Raw genomic sequence first — 16,182 nt, 5'->3', positions numbered from 1 at the left:
AAAATACAACTCTTTTACCAATTTTGTTTCTTCCATATAAAAATAGATTCATTAAGCTTCAATTACATATTTTATTCATCATCTAATTCACTTTATACTATTTTTGGTATATTTTCAAAGTTGGACTACTGTTACTGTCCAAATCTGTTTTAGTATAAAATGTTGATAACTAAGTTTATAACATCTTCATTTCTTCTTTCTACAACATTTACCAACAATTCCTCTTATTACTCTTCACTAACATATCAAAACATACCATTCTTAAGGTTTTGGTAACATTTACAAAACATACCAAAATATCATTTAACAACTTAGATACTTTCAATATAACCAAAAGACATCCTAGGTACAATGCCATTTTCCAAAAAGATAGAAACTTCACCAATTTGAGTTTGGGGATCGGCTTGTATGTTGAGTCCTTATACTTTCATTACCTAGCCTGCAAGACGGAAACAAACAAACGCTGAGAATACTCTCGATGGTATTTCCATAAACAATAGCTTAATCAACTTTAAAACATGGTAATTCAAACACATTATTGCTATTATTCAATATCAATCAGTACTTTAATAACCTTTACTTTATTTACCCTTATTAACATAACTCGGACACTAACGGATACACGGATCCAACCCACACTCCGGGATAAGCACATAGTGCTTCATCGGAACAAATCCGGAACTTTAACATTATAGTACACAAAGTACTTCATCGGAACAAATCCGGAACTTTAACAGTAGTCGACACATAGTGTCTCATCGACTCAATGTCGGAATATCCCAATACTTCCAATTCCTATGACATGTCAACTATATCCGACTAGCCCGACACTGTTAATAGGGTATTCAAAATCACATTCATTTCAATATGGTAAGAATACTTACCTCATTCACATTTTCATACAATATAAATATCAAATATAGCAATAACGATTAAGCTCGGTTTATAGAAATACAAACCACTATTTATCGAATTTAATCGATATCTTCGTTCACTTTCTCTTTTCCCTTCTTTGATGACGTATCCGGTGCTACGTTTGCTACTAACAATCATACAATTAAAATTCATCAATATACTAATTCATAAAACACATTTTCACTTTCTATCAAACTTTTACAAAATTCCAATTTCGTCCTTTTTCCATTACTAATCTTTTTCTTTAACTTAAGCTTCATATTCTCTTTTAATCAACTCATTAACAATTTCTAACTCATAAAATTCATTATAAAACATAAATTTTGAGCTCTATTCAACTTAATCCCTATTTAAACCTAACTTAGAATTCTTTTAATAAATCACTCAATTTTCACTTCTAACTTCAACTCCTATCAATTTAACCCATAAAACCTCAATTTATTCAACTAAATCAATATCTAAAATTTTCTATTTTTCTTCATTTTAACCTCATACATGTAGAACTTTGAATTAGGCATCCATAAACATAAAAATCATAAGAAAATGAGCTAAAACAACTTACCAATTAAACTTTAGGGCCTTAATCCTCAAATTTCCCTTTTCTTTTTCTTTCTTTCTTTCCTTCTTTCTTTCTCACGTTTGCTCTCTGTAACTCTTTCTATGTTTCTTTACTCATTATTATTTATTCATTATACTATATTATATTATTATTAACCTATAAAAAATATAAATTAACATGTGTAATAGCTATAACATAAAATATCTTATAGCTATTACACATATATACCAACTATTACACATGTTATATCATACATTCACACACATGGCACTTAGGGTCTAATTGCTAGATTAGTCCCTTTTACTTCTTTAATCTATAATTAAACTTTTATTCCTTATGCAATTTAATCCTTTAAACTAAATTCAAGCTACTTCACTTAATTAAACACTAAATAACCATTCAACTATAATTCATAAATATTTCTAATAAATATTCATGAATAAATTTCACGGAAACAGTACTCAAGACTCAATTTCCGATACCGTAACTTTCGGTTCATTACACTATGACCATGCGAAGATGAAAATCTCACGAAATCATAGGTACGGATGTACCCCGGAAGCAATCCACTAACCCATGCGAAGGTGAAAACCTCACGAAAGTATAGTTTCTTACTCCCACTTAGAAGGTGTGACCATAGCGATGATGCAATGAAATGCAGTATTATTCTACAAGACCTGGACCATAACAACCATACAAACAAATGCATTTGAAAGACACGTGATTTTTAAAATAAATTTTGAATTTTTGACAAAAGGACAGTAGACAATCAATTTTATGGCTTGACTCTCGATTCCCCAGCGGAGTCGCCAAGCTATCGAAACCATCTCCCTTTTTTTTAAAAAAAAATTAGATTTAATGAGAAAAACAGGGGGGATCGACTTTTGAAAATAAGACATGGAGTCGCCACCGATCTTTTTTTTTTTGGTGTGATCGGATCACCTAAGAATGAGGTTATTTTAATAAAACATTTTTAGTTTACTAAAACAACGATTTTGGTCTACGAATTTTTGAGAAAACGGGTTTGGGAGTCAGTTACGCATGAGGAAAGATTAGCACCCTCACTACGCCCAAAATTGGTACCAAATCGATTAAATACTGTCCTTATGTCTAAGATTTAAAAAATGTTTTTGAAATGTGGTTCCCTTTTGGTAATATTTGAATAACCCGAGTTGGTTATCAAAATTCTCTTGTTTAAGAGGAATATATCACCACATCCAGCACGATAGGACATGGTCCTTTATGCTCTCGAAAACATGACAAATTTTGACTTCCAAAAATTTATACGTTGAAAACCGCAGAAGGATGCCCAATTATTTAGTCCAACAAAAAAGTTGAAACCCAGCACAGTAGGGCACGGCTCCTCGAATTTCTAGATATCAGACATTGCCTTATTTTAGAATTTAGAAAGAATGAGTGAAATTCTAAAGGAATCTTCGATCATTTTGGACAAACAGGAGATCGCAACCCAGCACGATAGGGCACGATTCCCCGAATGGCCAAACATCGAATATTACCTTTGTTTTGAAGAGTTTTTAGAAAACATGAGTGAAATTCAAAAGGGACCTTCGATTATTTTAAACAATCGAGAAATTGCAACCCAGCACGATAGGGCATGATTCCGCGAATTGTCAAATATCGAACATCGCCCTCGTTTTAAAGGATTTTTAGAAGACATAAATGGAATTTTGAAGGGATATTCGATTATTTTGAACAAATGAGATATTGCAACCCAGCACGTTAGGGCACGATTCCGCGAATTGTCAAATATCAAATCTCGCCTTCGTTTTAAAGAAATTTTTAAACGAATAATTATAAAAATAACTTAAAACATATTAATGCGTCTCGAAATAAGACGAAATGAATCATAAAAATTTGGATTTTATAAAACCACATTTCATAAACCAAGTGGGAAAACGATGATATGGGGTAATATGTGTACGCATAAAATACGACAATGGAAGAGTGGATGTAACACCCCTCGCCCGCATCCGACGCCGGGACGGGGTTCGAGGTGCTACCTGACTTTTACTAACACTTCCATACTAAACAGGGCCATGAAATCTCAAATAATTAAAAACTTTTCTTTTCACATGCAATATGTCCCTTATGCGAGCTTACGAGGCCCAATACATGCATTTGGGGCGGTTCGGGACCCAATCGAGAACTCATGAAAAACTTAGAAAAATCTCTTGCGTTAAGGCTTCACACGCCCATGTGCTCAGGCCGTGTGGCCAAAAATAGTCTAATTATCAAGCCTTTTGTCACTCTCACACCACATGCATAGATACATACTTATCCAATAACATACAACGTGGCATAAATGAGCTCTTAAACATCTACAAACATGATATGCTCAAGTTATTTTCTTATGTAATAAATATTATAGAATTTGCCCATATCATTACCACATACTAGACATAACTATCATTACATCACAAACCATTCATGAAGCATTATTAACTATTTACCAATCACTTAATCCTGCATTAGTTACTAGCTCATCAATGAATCTCAATTCAATCTCTAGGCATACATGTTGTAAGCCACATCACAAGAAATAATAACATAAATGCATAAGAATAATCATATGGGCCCATAACGTCATTAGCCGACATAGGCCAATTTACATGACTAATACTACCTTAATAACAAGCCAATGCCTTTGGCTAAATCATAATATTACATACTCACATTAAAACCCTATACATGCCATAGACTCGAATCACTTGAGTTTAGTTACTCCGATAACGTTAACTCGATAGGGTGATAATATCTCCGACGGCCTCCAACCCGAGCTAACCTGGAACTCTAGAAAACATGGGAAAGAAGGGGTAAGCCGCTTAGTAAGTTCATATGAAAACAATAAGCAACTCATTAACTTGTTTTATCAATGTTTACAACATATTTTCAAGTTCACTACAAGCTGTCTTTCTGAGCAACGGTCACTAAATTATTTATATCTGGAGCTACGAAACTCCGAATTAAGTTCCGTTAATTTTCCTGAAACTAGACTTATTTTATTTTTTCCATAAAATTTCCAAAATTTTGGTTAAGCCAAATAGTACAGTTTATTAGTTAAAGTCTCCCTGTTTCAGGGTATGACCACTTTGACCCCTGTACACTACAAACTGAATTTCTCCCTGTAAAAATTCCAACGACCATGCCGTTTATTCCTATAAAATAGACTCAATAAGGAATCCATTCATGTAAGGTATAACTCTTAATAATTTTTGTACAATTTTGGTGAATTTCTAAAGTTAGAACAGGGATCTCGAATTCATTCAGACCCTGTTTCACAAGAATTCAAATATCAAACAATATGGAATTCTTTTTCTTCCTCTGTTTCTTTCATGTGAAAATAGACTCATTAAGATTTAATCCCATATTTTATTCTGCCTATAACTAATTTTCCACTATTTTTAGTGTATTTTCAAAGTTACACTACTGCAGTAACTCAAATCTGTCAAGGCTAAATTACTCATTCATGATCATTGTTCATAATATTAATACAACACCATTTTATCCATCATGGTAAGAATACATATTATGCATCATAGATCATCACATATCAAGGCATTCTCATAGGATTAGTATACATACTTGCACAACTCGTAACATAACTCGAGTGCATACTTACCAATGACTTACCTCATTGAGACCATCATTAACTCTTTCCTTGGATTGCCCGTTGAACACTTGGAATACTAATTAGATACTCGAAAAGCCTTTGCACATAAGTGCTTCAATTGTAGCTAAAGCTACCTCATATCTCATGACATTTCAATGCTCACTCTCGAGCTAGTCATCTAGACTCATAATTCCTAGTGACATGTCACTCGTATCCTATTCTATTCCTAAGGTTCAAACGGGATTTTTCCTCGCCTATTAAGGCTTTGTCTTATCATATTTCTATTAATTACATACACATTAATATCTGTACAATTCATGTAATGATAACATTTAAATACATGTATAGCATGGTATTGTTTACATACTGAACTTACCTCGATACCACAAATGTGAAAAGGACATACTAGTCCATAAATCGATTTCTTTCCGTTCTAGGTCCAAGTCTCAATTTTCATCATCTATAACATCACATTTAGCCTACCAATCAGTCACAATATTCATATGGGTCTAAAATCATATTTTTACAAATTTTCATTTTGACCCCTAAACTTTTGCATATTTGCACTTTTGCCCCAATGCTCGTAAATTAATTTTTATTCAATTTGTATAAGGTTTAAGACATGCTAAACATTTTCTCTTCTATGGCAACTCCAAATTTTCACTAATTCACACACTTATGACCAATTTGTAACTTTCACAATTTAACCCTTTTGACATTTTTACCGAAATTCATTGAATAAAACTCATATTTAACACATCAAACATTCATTATCCACTATAAATCATCAAAGCACAACCATATCATGAATGGGTAAATTTTAAACTCTAATTTCTCTTCAATCAATTGGTAGAAATAGAAAATTTAAGCTTCGGGATCTCAAAATACGAAAATCATTAAAAGCGGACAAAACCATACCTATATAAGCCATAAAAGCTTGGCGAATGGAGCTCATCCATGGCTGCTATTTTCTGTTCTTTCCACGGTTGAAGAAGAAAGAATAAAAAAAAATGATAGCTTTTATCATTTGCCTTATTAGATTATTTTAATTAATTTACAAAATTACCCTTTTTATTTCAACCAAATTTCAAAAATACCAAACAAATATCCATTCACTAACTTATTAAAGGAATAATTGTCACATAAGGACTTTCAATTTAAAACTCATAACAATTAGGCACCTCATATATAAAGAACTCAACTTTTGCACTTTTTACAATTTAGTCCTTTTGACTAAATTGAGTGCTCAAACGTCAAAATTTTCGAATAAAATTTTTACAAAATATTTTCATAAATTTATAGACTATAAAAATATAATAAAAATAAATTTTTTTTTCTTCGTCGGGTTTGTGGTCCCGAAACCATCGTTCAAACTAGACCCAAAATCGGCTATTACATTTCTTCCCTTTAGGGATTTTCGTCCCAAAATCTTACCAAAAAGTTGTTCTCTACTTTCACGAGTCACTTATATCTTTTCTCACAACTTACAAAACAATTCCACACAAGCTCATACTCAAGATTTCTATAGCTTTTCCATAGTTGAGGTATAAGCCCTGAGCTCAATTTGAAACACCTGAGACCGACATTCTTGGAACTATAAACTTAGAAACATACAACTCAGTCACATCGGTTGAATAATATATCTGTACATACTAAAATAATCATGCAGACTTCCATCATCAATCTTTCACAATTCAACTTGCATCTCTCCTTTTCCGGAAATGAGAGACATCCCGATCTGAAATTCATTACGGTCCTTTATCATTTTCTTCCCATCGTCATAATCGATAATAATAATCTCGAATACATTTGATATTCAGCTTTACCCTATAGACAATTCGACATCCTTTGAACGAATAAACAAGATCTCGCTTGTGAACTCAGACTCAATTCTCTCAGATACCCGAGTTTCTCAAGATCAAATCTTACTCAATTAATAGTAATAGAAACCAAATCAAATCCTCCCGCAATTCCAAATTAAAAGTCGAATCATCTTGTACTTGTTTAATTTACCACTTATAGCCACATTTCTATACTCGATCATCAACTGTTTAGAAACTTTACTAACATGAATCAAATGATTCCAACTTCATAGATGTGGTCTTTTATTAATCAGATAACTATACTTATAACATATCTCGAACAAGAGAAATCCAACTAATATGTTTCCATAACATACTTTCAAGAATAAAACCCATCATCCGTGATCGACTACTTACCAAAGAACACGTAACGGTATTCTCGAACCGGAGAATAAACTTAAATGCACATAACTCGATTTACTTTTGCGAATAACCATTCTTTACCCCGAAATTTTAAAGAAATCTCGACATCGAAATCCCCACACTTCTATGATCGAGCCGAAGCTTAATCATAATGATTCTAATATCGCAAGTCAAAGATTACTCGTAAAGATAAACCAAGCTTGATAATTCTCAAACAAGAATGATAGAAAAGCCAATATAAGAAATTCCAAGATATAAAGATTATACCGTAAATCGAGAATATAATCCGTAAGAAAATAATAAAGATGATCCAAAAATCCCTCGAGAAAACCGTAGGAAACTACATGTCGTATGCTTTAGAATTTCTCATAATAGAGATAATATAATTCTCGCATATATAAACCATAATCAATAGAACATCGAATAATCTTACATAGATTTTTATCATCAACTTCATTCCAATATATCGAATAGAAATCAAGAGATGGGAAATGTAGATCATAACTAATCGGACCAATAGAACTTTTCATCTAATATCACAGTCTCAAAGATCCTCACACAGTAGAATTCCCACCGAAAGGGATAACTATACGTATTCCCGAATAGAGGAAAACATAGAATACTCGTAAGAGAAAGATAGCCATCACTTTTGTTTAATTGAATTCGTCATACTCGGACATCCGTGCAAGTCCGACATTATTCCTCTAACTAATTCATCTTCGCTAATCTCATACTATTCCATTTTTGTACTCTTCGGTTTCACTTTTGCAAGCTTATGCAACATATCTCGAGAATCTCATCGTATAAATCTATTCGGTAAGGCGAAGATTGTAAAGCCTCTAAACTTTTGACTCTCAAGCAAATACATATTCAACAACAGATAGCTTTACGCATATTGATTCAAACATTTCAAATTTCCAACTTGTTATAAACACATTTTCACATATCTCAAGAATACATGTAACTTTATTTCATGCGAATATTAGCTAAACATAAGTGAATTTATCATAACTCAAACTTTCATTTCTTTTCTCGAATTACCCTTAATGTTTTATCAAATTCCCATATTTAGTCTTAATCACTTGCCAATATTTATCAAATTGGAGAACTTCTTATGGTTTTGAGTACATCGCTACTTAATGCCATAGTTCAACTATGGTCTTGTACTAGCTCTCATCCATCGTGTCGATGCCATGTCCTGCATGTGTCTTACAACGACACATGTAACCGTGTTGACGCATGTCCCATACATGTCTTACACTAGCACATCTCGTAGCCGACGCATGTCCTGACATGTCCGACATCGGCTATCATCTCGAGGCCGATGCATGTCCCGCACATGTCTTACATCGCTCTCATCATGTGGTGATGCATGTCCTGACATGTCTTACACTAGCCCTCGTCTCAATGCCGATGCCATGTCTCATACATGGTCTTACACTGGCACACAAATCTCATGTATTTCCATGGTCCAACCATAGTCTTTTCCGTCAATTCATTAGTGAACGATCGTACTCATTCCCTGCGTTCCACCCAATTTGATCTTTCATTACAACTTTCATGCTATTGTGACATTTATGATTCTGTAACCGAGATTATAAAGCATAACATTATTGCATATTGACTTCATCAATCTAGACATAAATGTCAACCTCATGTATATACCTGATTATTAATCATGCAATAAAAGCATTCATACATACATTCTGTCATTTCAAGAAAATTTCTTTCTTTTCCTAAACACTTGGCCAAATCAAGTTGGACATTTAACATCGTATGAATACTAACATGCATAAAAGCATTTTTCACAACTTAACTGTGTTTTACTCCATTATTTCACATTCTTTAACTCAAGAGTATCACATAGTGAATACTAGTTCATATGAAAATCATGAATATCTTTTCATACCTTTCCCATTTTCAGCATGTCACAAGCATGATTCAATAATCTCAACTTTACTCTTATCTCTATCAAGATTTGCTCGGTTCGAACTCATTCCTGTCTTAATCAACAGTTTTGTTAGGGCCGAGAGATATCACACTATCACGAGTAATACTATGGCATGTATAGCTAGACTCTCTTACGCTAGGTTAGTCCGAGAACCGACTAAACCATGCTCTGATACCACTAAATGTAACACCCCTCGCCCGCATCCGACGCCGGGACGGGGTTCGAGGTGCTACCTGACTTTTACTAACATTTCCATACTAAACAGGGCCATGAAATCTCAAATAATTAAAAACTTTTCTTTTCACATGCAATTTGTCCCTTATGCGAGTTTACGAGGCCCAATACATGCATTCGGGGCGGTTCGGGACCCAATCGAGAACTCATGAAAAACTTAGAAAAATCTCTTGCGTTAAGGCTTCACACGCCCATGTGCTCGTGCGTGTGGGCGAAATAGTCTAATTATCAAGCCTTTTGTCACTCTCACACCACATGCATAGATACATACTTATCCAATAACATACAACGTGGCATAAATGAGCTCTTAAACATCTACAAACATGATATGCTCAAGTTATTTTCTTATGTAATAAATATTATAGAATTTGCCCATATCATTACCACATACTAGACATAACTATCATTACATCACAAACCATTCATGAAGCATTATTAACTATTTACCAATCACTTAATCCTCGCATTAGTTACTAGCTCATCAATGAATCTCAATTCAATCTCTAGGCATACATGTTGTAAGCCACATCACAAGAAATAATAACATAAATGCATAAGAATAATCATATGGGCCCATAACGTCATTAGCCGACATAGGCCAATTTACATGACTAATACTACCTTAATAACAAGCCAATGCCTTTGGCTAAATCATAATATTACATACTCACATTAAAACCTTATACATGCCATAGACTCGAATCACTTGAGTTTACTTACTCGATAACGTTAACTCGATAGGGTGATAATATCTCCGACGGCCTCCAACCCGAGCTAACCTGGAACTCTAGAAAACATGGGAAAGAAGGGGTAAGCCGCTTAGTAAGTTCATATGAAAACAATAAGCAACTCATTAACTTGTTTTATCAATGTTTACAACATATTTTCAAGTTCACTACAAGCTGTCTTTCTGAGCAACGGTCACTAAATTATTTATATCTGGAGCTACGAAACTCCGAATTAAGTTCCGTTAATTTTCCTGAAACTAGACTTATTTTATTTTTTCCATAAAATTTCCAGAATTTTGGTTAAGCCAAATAGTACAGTTTATTAGTTAAAGTCTCCCTGTTTCAGGGTATGACCACTTTGACCCCTGTACACTACAAACCGAATTTCTCCTGTACAAAATTCCAACGACCATGCCGTTTATTCCCCATAAAAATAGACTCAATAAGGAATCCATTCATGTAAGGTATAACTCTTAATAATTTTTGTACAATTTTGGTGAATTTCTAAAGTTAGAACAGGGATCTCGAATTCATTCAGACCCTGTTTCACAAGAATTCAAATATCAAACAATATGGAATTCTTTTTCTTCCTCTGTTTCTTTCATGTGAAAATAAACTCATTAAGCTTTAATCCCATATTTTATTCTGCCTCTAACTCATTTTCCACTATTTTTAGTGTATTTTCAAAGTTACACTACTGCAGTAACTCAAATCTGTCAAGGCTAAATTACTCATTCATGATCATTGTTCATAATATTAATACAACACCATTTTATCCATCATGGTAAGAATACATATTATGCATCATAGATCATCACATATCAAGGCATTCTCATAGGATTAGTATACATACTTGCACAACTCGTAACATAACTCGAGTGCATACTCACCAATGACTTACCTCATTGAGACCATCATTAACTCTTTCCTTAGATTGCCCGTTGAACACTTGGAATACTAATTAGATACTGGAAAAGCCTTTGCACATAAGTGCTTCAATTGTAGCTAAAGCTACCTCATATCTCATGACATTTCAATGCTCACTCTCGAGCTAGTCATCTAGACTCATAATTCCTAGTGACATGTCACTCGTATCCTATTCTATTCCTAAGGTTCAAACGGGATTTTTCCTCGTCTATTAAGGCTTTGTCTTATCATATTTCTATTAATTACATACACATTAATATCTGTAAAATTCATGTAATGATAACATTTAAATACATGTATAGCATGGTATTGTTTACATACGAACTTACCTCGATACCACAAATGTGAAAAGGACATACTCGTCCATAAATCGATTTCTTTCCGTTCTAGGTCCAAGTCTCAATTTTCATCATCTATAACATCACATTTAGCCTACCAATCAGTCACAATATTCATATGGGTCTAAAAATCATATTTTACAAATTTTCATTTTGACCCTAAACTTTTGCATATTTGCACTTTTGCCCCAATGCTCGTAAATTAATTTTTATTCAATTTGTATAAGGTTTAAGACATGCTGAACATTTTTCTCTTCTATGGCAACTCCAAATTTTCACTAATTCACACAGTTATGACCAATTTGTAACTTTCACAATTTAACCCCTTTTTGACATTTTTACCGAAATTCATTGAATAAAACTCATATTTAACACATCAAACATTCATTATCCACTATAAATCATCAAAGCACAACCATATCATGAATGGGTAAATTTTAAACTCTAATTTCTCTTCAATCAATTGGTAGAAATAGAAAATGTAAGCTTCGGGATCTCAAAATACGAAAATCATTAAAAACGGACAAAAACCATACCTATATAAGCCATAAAAGCTTGGACGAATGGAGCTCATCCATGGCTGCTATTTTCTGTTCTTTCCCACGGTTGAAGAAGAAAGAATGAAAAAAAAATGATAGCTTTTATCATTTGTCTTATTAGGTTATTTTAATTAATTTACAAAATTACCCTTTTTATTTCAACCAAATTTCAAAATACCAAACAAATATCCATTCACTAACTTATTAAAGGAATAATTGTCACATAAGGACTTTCAATTTAAAACTCATAACAATTAGGCACCTCATATATAAAGAACTCAACTTTTGCACTTTTTACAATTTAGTCCTTTTGACTAAATTGAGTGCTCAAACGTCAAAATTTTCGAATAAAATTTTTACGAAATATTTTCATAAATTTATAGACTATAAAATATAATAAAATAATTTTTTTTTCTTCGTCGGGTTTGTGGTCCCGAAACCACTGTTCCGACTAGACCCAAAATCGGGCTATTACAGTGGAGGCAATACAACTTATTTAACCAACTAACAAACACTTACAACTAAGTATAACTAACTTGGAAGTATAGCTCAATCTCAATCATGCATGGGGAATAATTAACATGACAATATAAAACAATGAATAAATAAATAATGCAACGATAACATGCATGGCATATTGTAATATGACTACTACTAGATACACATAACAAAATGCAAATCAAAAAGCAATTTAGTATAAAACTATTTTAAAATAACGACGAATAAATGGATACATAAAATTAGGTTGACAAATTTGTATATAAAAAAACTAGGGATAGATATATAATTTTTGAAATAGATATTATAGAATGAAAGTTTGAATCAAATTGCATTTAAAATATTTTAAACACAAGTATATTTAAAAGTTGACAAACTACGTGCTAACTTTAATAATGTATAATGCAAAAGAATAATAAGGATACAAGACGAGATATAACACACAAAATAGATTTAAAAGACATATGTACATGTAAATCTATTGAAAAAACATGAGATTAATAATAAGATATATATATATATATATGTTTTAAATTAGTCTAAAATTATACATATCCTTATATCAAAACATTTAAAATAATAGACTATATAAACACAAAAGCAATATAATATAAAGATATACTCAAAAATAATAATTTTATAATTACAAAGAAAATGAAGTTTCTAAAATTATTTCATACATACATAAAGAATATACTTGATAAATTGTAAAGCAAAAAGTACTTTGAATAAAAAAATCTATTAAAGTAGTAAGTGTGTTAACATATTATACATATAAATTTAAAAGCAAGTACATATGAAATAACATAGAAATGATAACATGTATAGGACTAAATTAATTTTGTTGTAAATTACACAATAGATTTAAAACATGCTTATATGTGTAAGAAAATTATTTGTATAAAATGTATAGATTTAGAAATATACATATATAGATGAAACATAGTCATTAATAAATATATACACACTTACGATAATAATGCATTAAAAGATACATAATGTAGGATTATATAATAAAATACAAGAATAAATTTAAGGAATCATACGCATAAAAATAATATAAGGTTGATAAAAGTATATATATATGAAATAAAACCAACTTTAATACAAAATATATATGTATATATATATAATAGTGTATATAAAAACATTTACATAAAATATACAAAACATATTAAAATAACCAATATACGAATGTATGAATAGATTAATTGTAACACCTTCTACCCGTATCCGTTGCTGGAATAGGGTATGACCAGAGTTTACTGAGCATTTTCAGATAATTTTGAATAATTTATTATTCATATTCTGAAAATAATCATAATATCCCTCTATTGGGCCCTTAAAGCCCAAAACATACATTTAAACATTCAATTCACATTCATGTCACATAAATGTATAATTTAAACATTTAATAACTCAATTCAAGTTGCACGAACTTACTTCATTGCTTATTCGTATTTATAGTTTTACTAATCTGAAATTTTTTTCTTTTTCACGTTCAAGTCTCATATTTGAGCCACCCGGATCTTTATAAATAAATTTGATCATCATTTTTATTTATTTCATATTCTAATACATTCAATTAATCTCTAGGCAAAATTACTATTTTACCCCTAAACTTCTGATTAATGACAATTTCATCCTTAGACAAAGAAAAATAAAGTTCTTGTAATTAAATCCTTGTTTCAAACCTAATTATTCTTATATATATTGATAAAAACCCATAAATTCTATAAAATAACAAAATTTTCCACAATTTCAACACTTTTTAATTTAATCCCCAAAACATGTTTTCACCCGATCTTGATCTAAATTAATAGTTTCATTCAATTTTATAATTTAAATAATAAAACAATTCATTTCCTTCATTTTGGTCATTTTTGACATTTTTACAAAATTGCTCCTACAGTTTTTTTCTTTTATTCAATTTAGTCCCTGAGTCTAAAACATACAATTTATCAATTTTAAATGTAAACCTATTAAGGGTGGCAACAAACAACAGTATGTATGTAACCCGGATGAAATATGAAATACTTCTCTAAATTTTTCATCACATTTGCTTTTGTTCGTTTGGTTACAACTCCTAAGTCTTTGAATCTCAAACTTAATTCATACTTCATCCGGAATTATTACCTTGTTGCTCTAACTTCAACAAGAGCTTCATATTTCATCCGGAATAATTACTTTATTGCTCTAGCTTTAACAAGAGCTTCATATTTTATCCGGATAACTTAGTTATGTTTTTTTTTCCTGTGTGAAAAACCCAACAAAACCCTTGCTAGCTGAAAATTCATATGTTTATTTTCCTCCTCCTCCTCTCCATTCCACATCCTAAATGTATATAGCATTCTTATAAGTAACATTATCTATAATCTCACTATTTACTTATAAATTTATTTAAAGCTGTCCAAAACTGTTTTAGTTCAAGATGTTTATTACCATTTTTCCTCTAAATTTCACTGGTCATACAATTCAGTCCTTACTCAATTAGCCCATCACTTAAGCTAATTTTTCTCAATTAACATTTTATTCCATCATTCTAAACTATTACACAACCTTTAAAAATCAGAATTTCAACACTAAACCTTAATTCACAAATTTTTCACAATTAGGTTCTAAAATCAATTTCTATTGAAATTACTTGATAAAATCATCAAACAACAAAGTAAAAGCTTCAAATCTATTTTAGTTCATCATAAACAGCGAACACTTATCAATGGTAGCTTTCAATTTTGTCCATAAAATCAAAAAATAATAAATTAAACACTTGGACCTAATTGTAAAAGTCACAAAAACATAAAAATCTCAAAGAACAGGGCAAGAATTGAACTCACATATGTCAAACTATGAAAAACAGAAAATTTCAGACCTCCCATGGCGTTTTTGCTGAAGAAGAATGATGATATCTCTAGATTTTTCAATTTTGTCTTGTTTTATATGCTTAATTTGCAAAATTTTCAATTTTGCACCTTGTTCACACTTGATTTTTATTTTTCCTGCACACACATGCCGTCCAGCCCAATAATGGGTGTTTAATTGCCTATTTAGTCCTCCTTTAATTATTACTAGAGCTATTTAATCGTATTTCATAATTTTTCACTTAATTCAATTTAGTCCTTTTTACCCAATTGACTACCAAAACCTTAAAATTTCTTGACGAAACTTTAATACTGACTTACTAACACTCCATAAATATTTCTAAAAATATTTATGGCTTGGTTTATGAATTTTAGGTCTCGATACCTCGTTTTCAACCCAATTTACCTAATTAATTCTTTTAAAATCGTAAAATTCACTAATTCAAAAATTATTTTAAATTCGCGCTTGGCCCATAATTATTATTTATTAAAATTTCTAAACTTACTCATTGGATTATGTAATCTTGAATCACTGTTTTCCGATACCACTGAAAAATTTGGCTGTTACATTAATTAAGATAAAATTAAAACAAGAATATGGCTGATTTACAAATAAAATAATCCAAAAAGGACCAATGCGAATTCGTGCGCAAACTATGGGAAAAAAATTTAAAAAAAGGAAGCACAGATGCAAGCTGATTTGAATAGGGCGCGAATAGGGAGGGACTGATACGGCAAATAACCCCTCACTGTGAAAACGCGCAAGTCCTCGGGGT

General features: G+C 31.5%; 1 long non-coding RNA gene across 2 annotated transcripts; it reads right to left on the bottom strand.

The window, feature by feature from the left end:
• Positions 1 to 885: 885 nt before the first annotated feature.
• LOC128292808 (uncharacterized) lies at positions 886 to 12,151 on the bottom strand. Of its 2 annotated transcripts, none has more exons than XR_008282734.1 (4): positions 12,045 to 12,151; positions 11,500 to 11,583; positions 1,478 to 4,285; positions 886 to 1,042 (listed from the first exon to the last, which is right to left on the bottom strand). It is a non-coding gene; the product is annotated as an uncharacterized LOC128292808 (long non-coding RNA). The 2 variants fall into 2 exon arrangements; XR_008282735.1 differs by having other exon boundaries at positions 886 to 1,039.
• Between the last annotated feature and the right edge of the window lie 4,031 nt (positions 12,152 to 16,182).

This window comes from Gossypium arboreum, chromosome 5 (assembly GCF_025698485.1).
Source record: "Gossypium arboreum isolate Shixiya-1 chromosome 5, ASM2569848v2, whole genome shotgun sequence".
In the NCBI taxonomy this organism is placed as follows: domain Eukaryota; kingdom Viridiplantae; phylum Streptophyta; class Magnoliopsida; order Malvales; family Malvaceae; genus Gossypium; species Gossypium arboreum.
The sequence above is the reverse complement of the archived record's forward strand: the minus strand, read 5'-3'. Positions and strand labels throughout refer to the sequence as shown.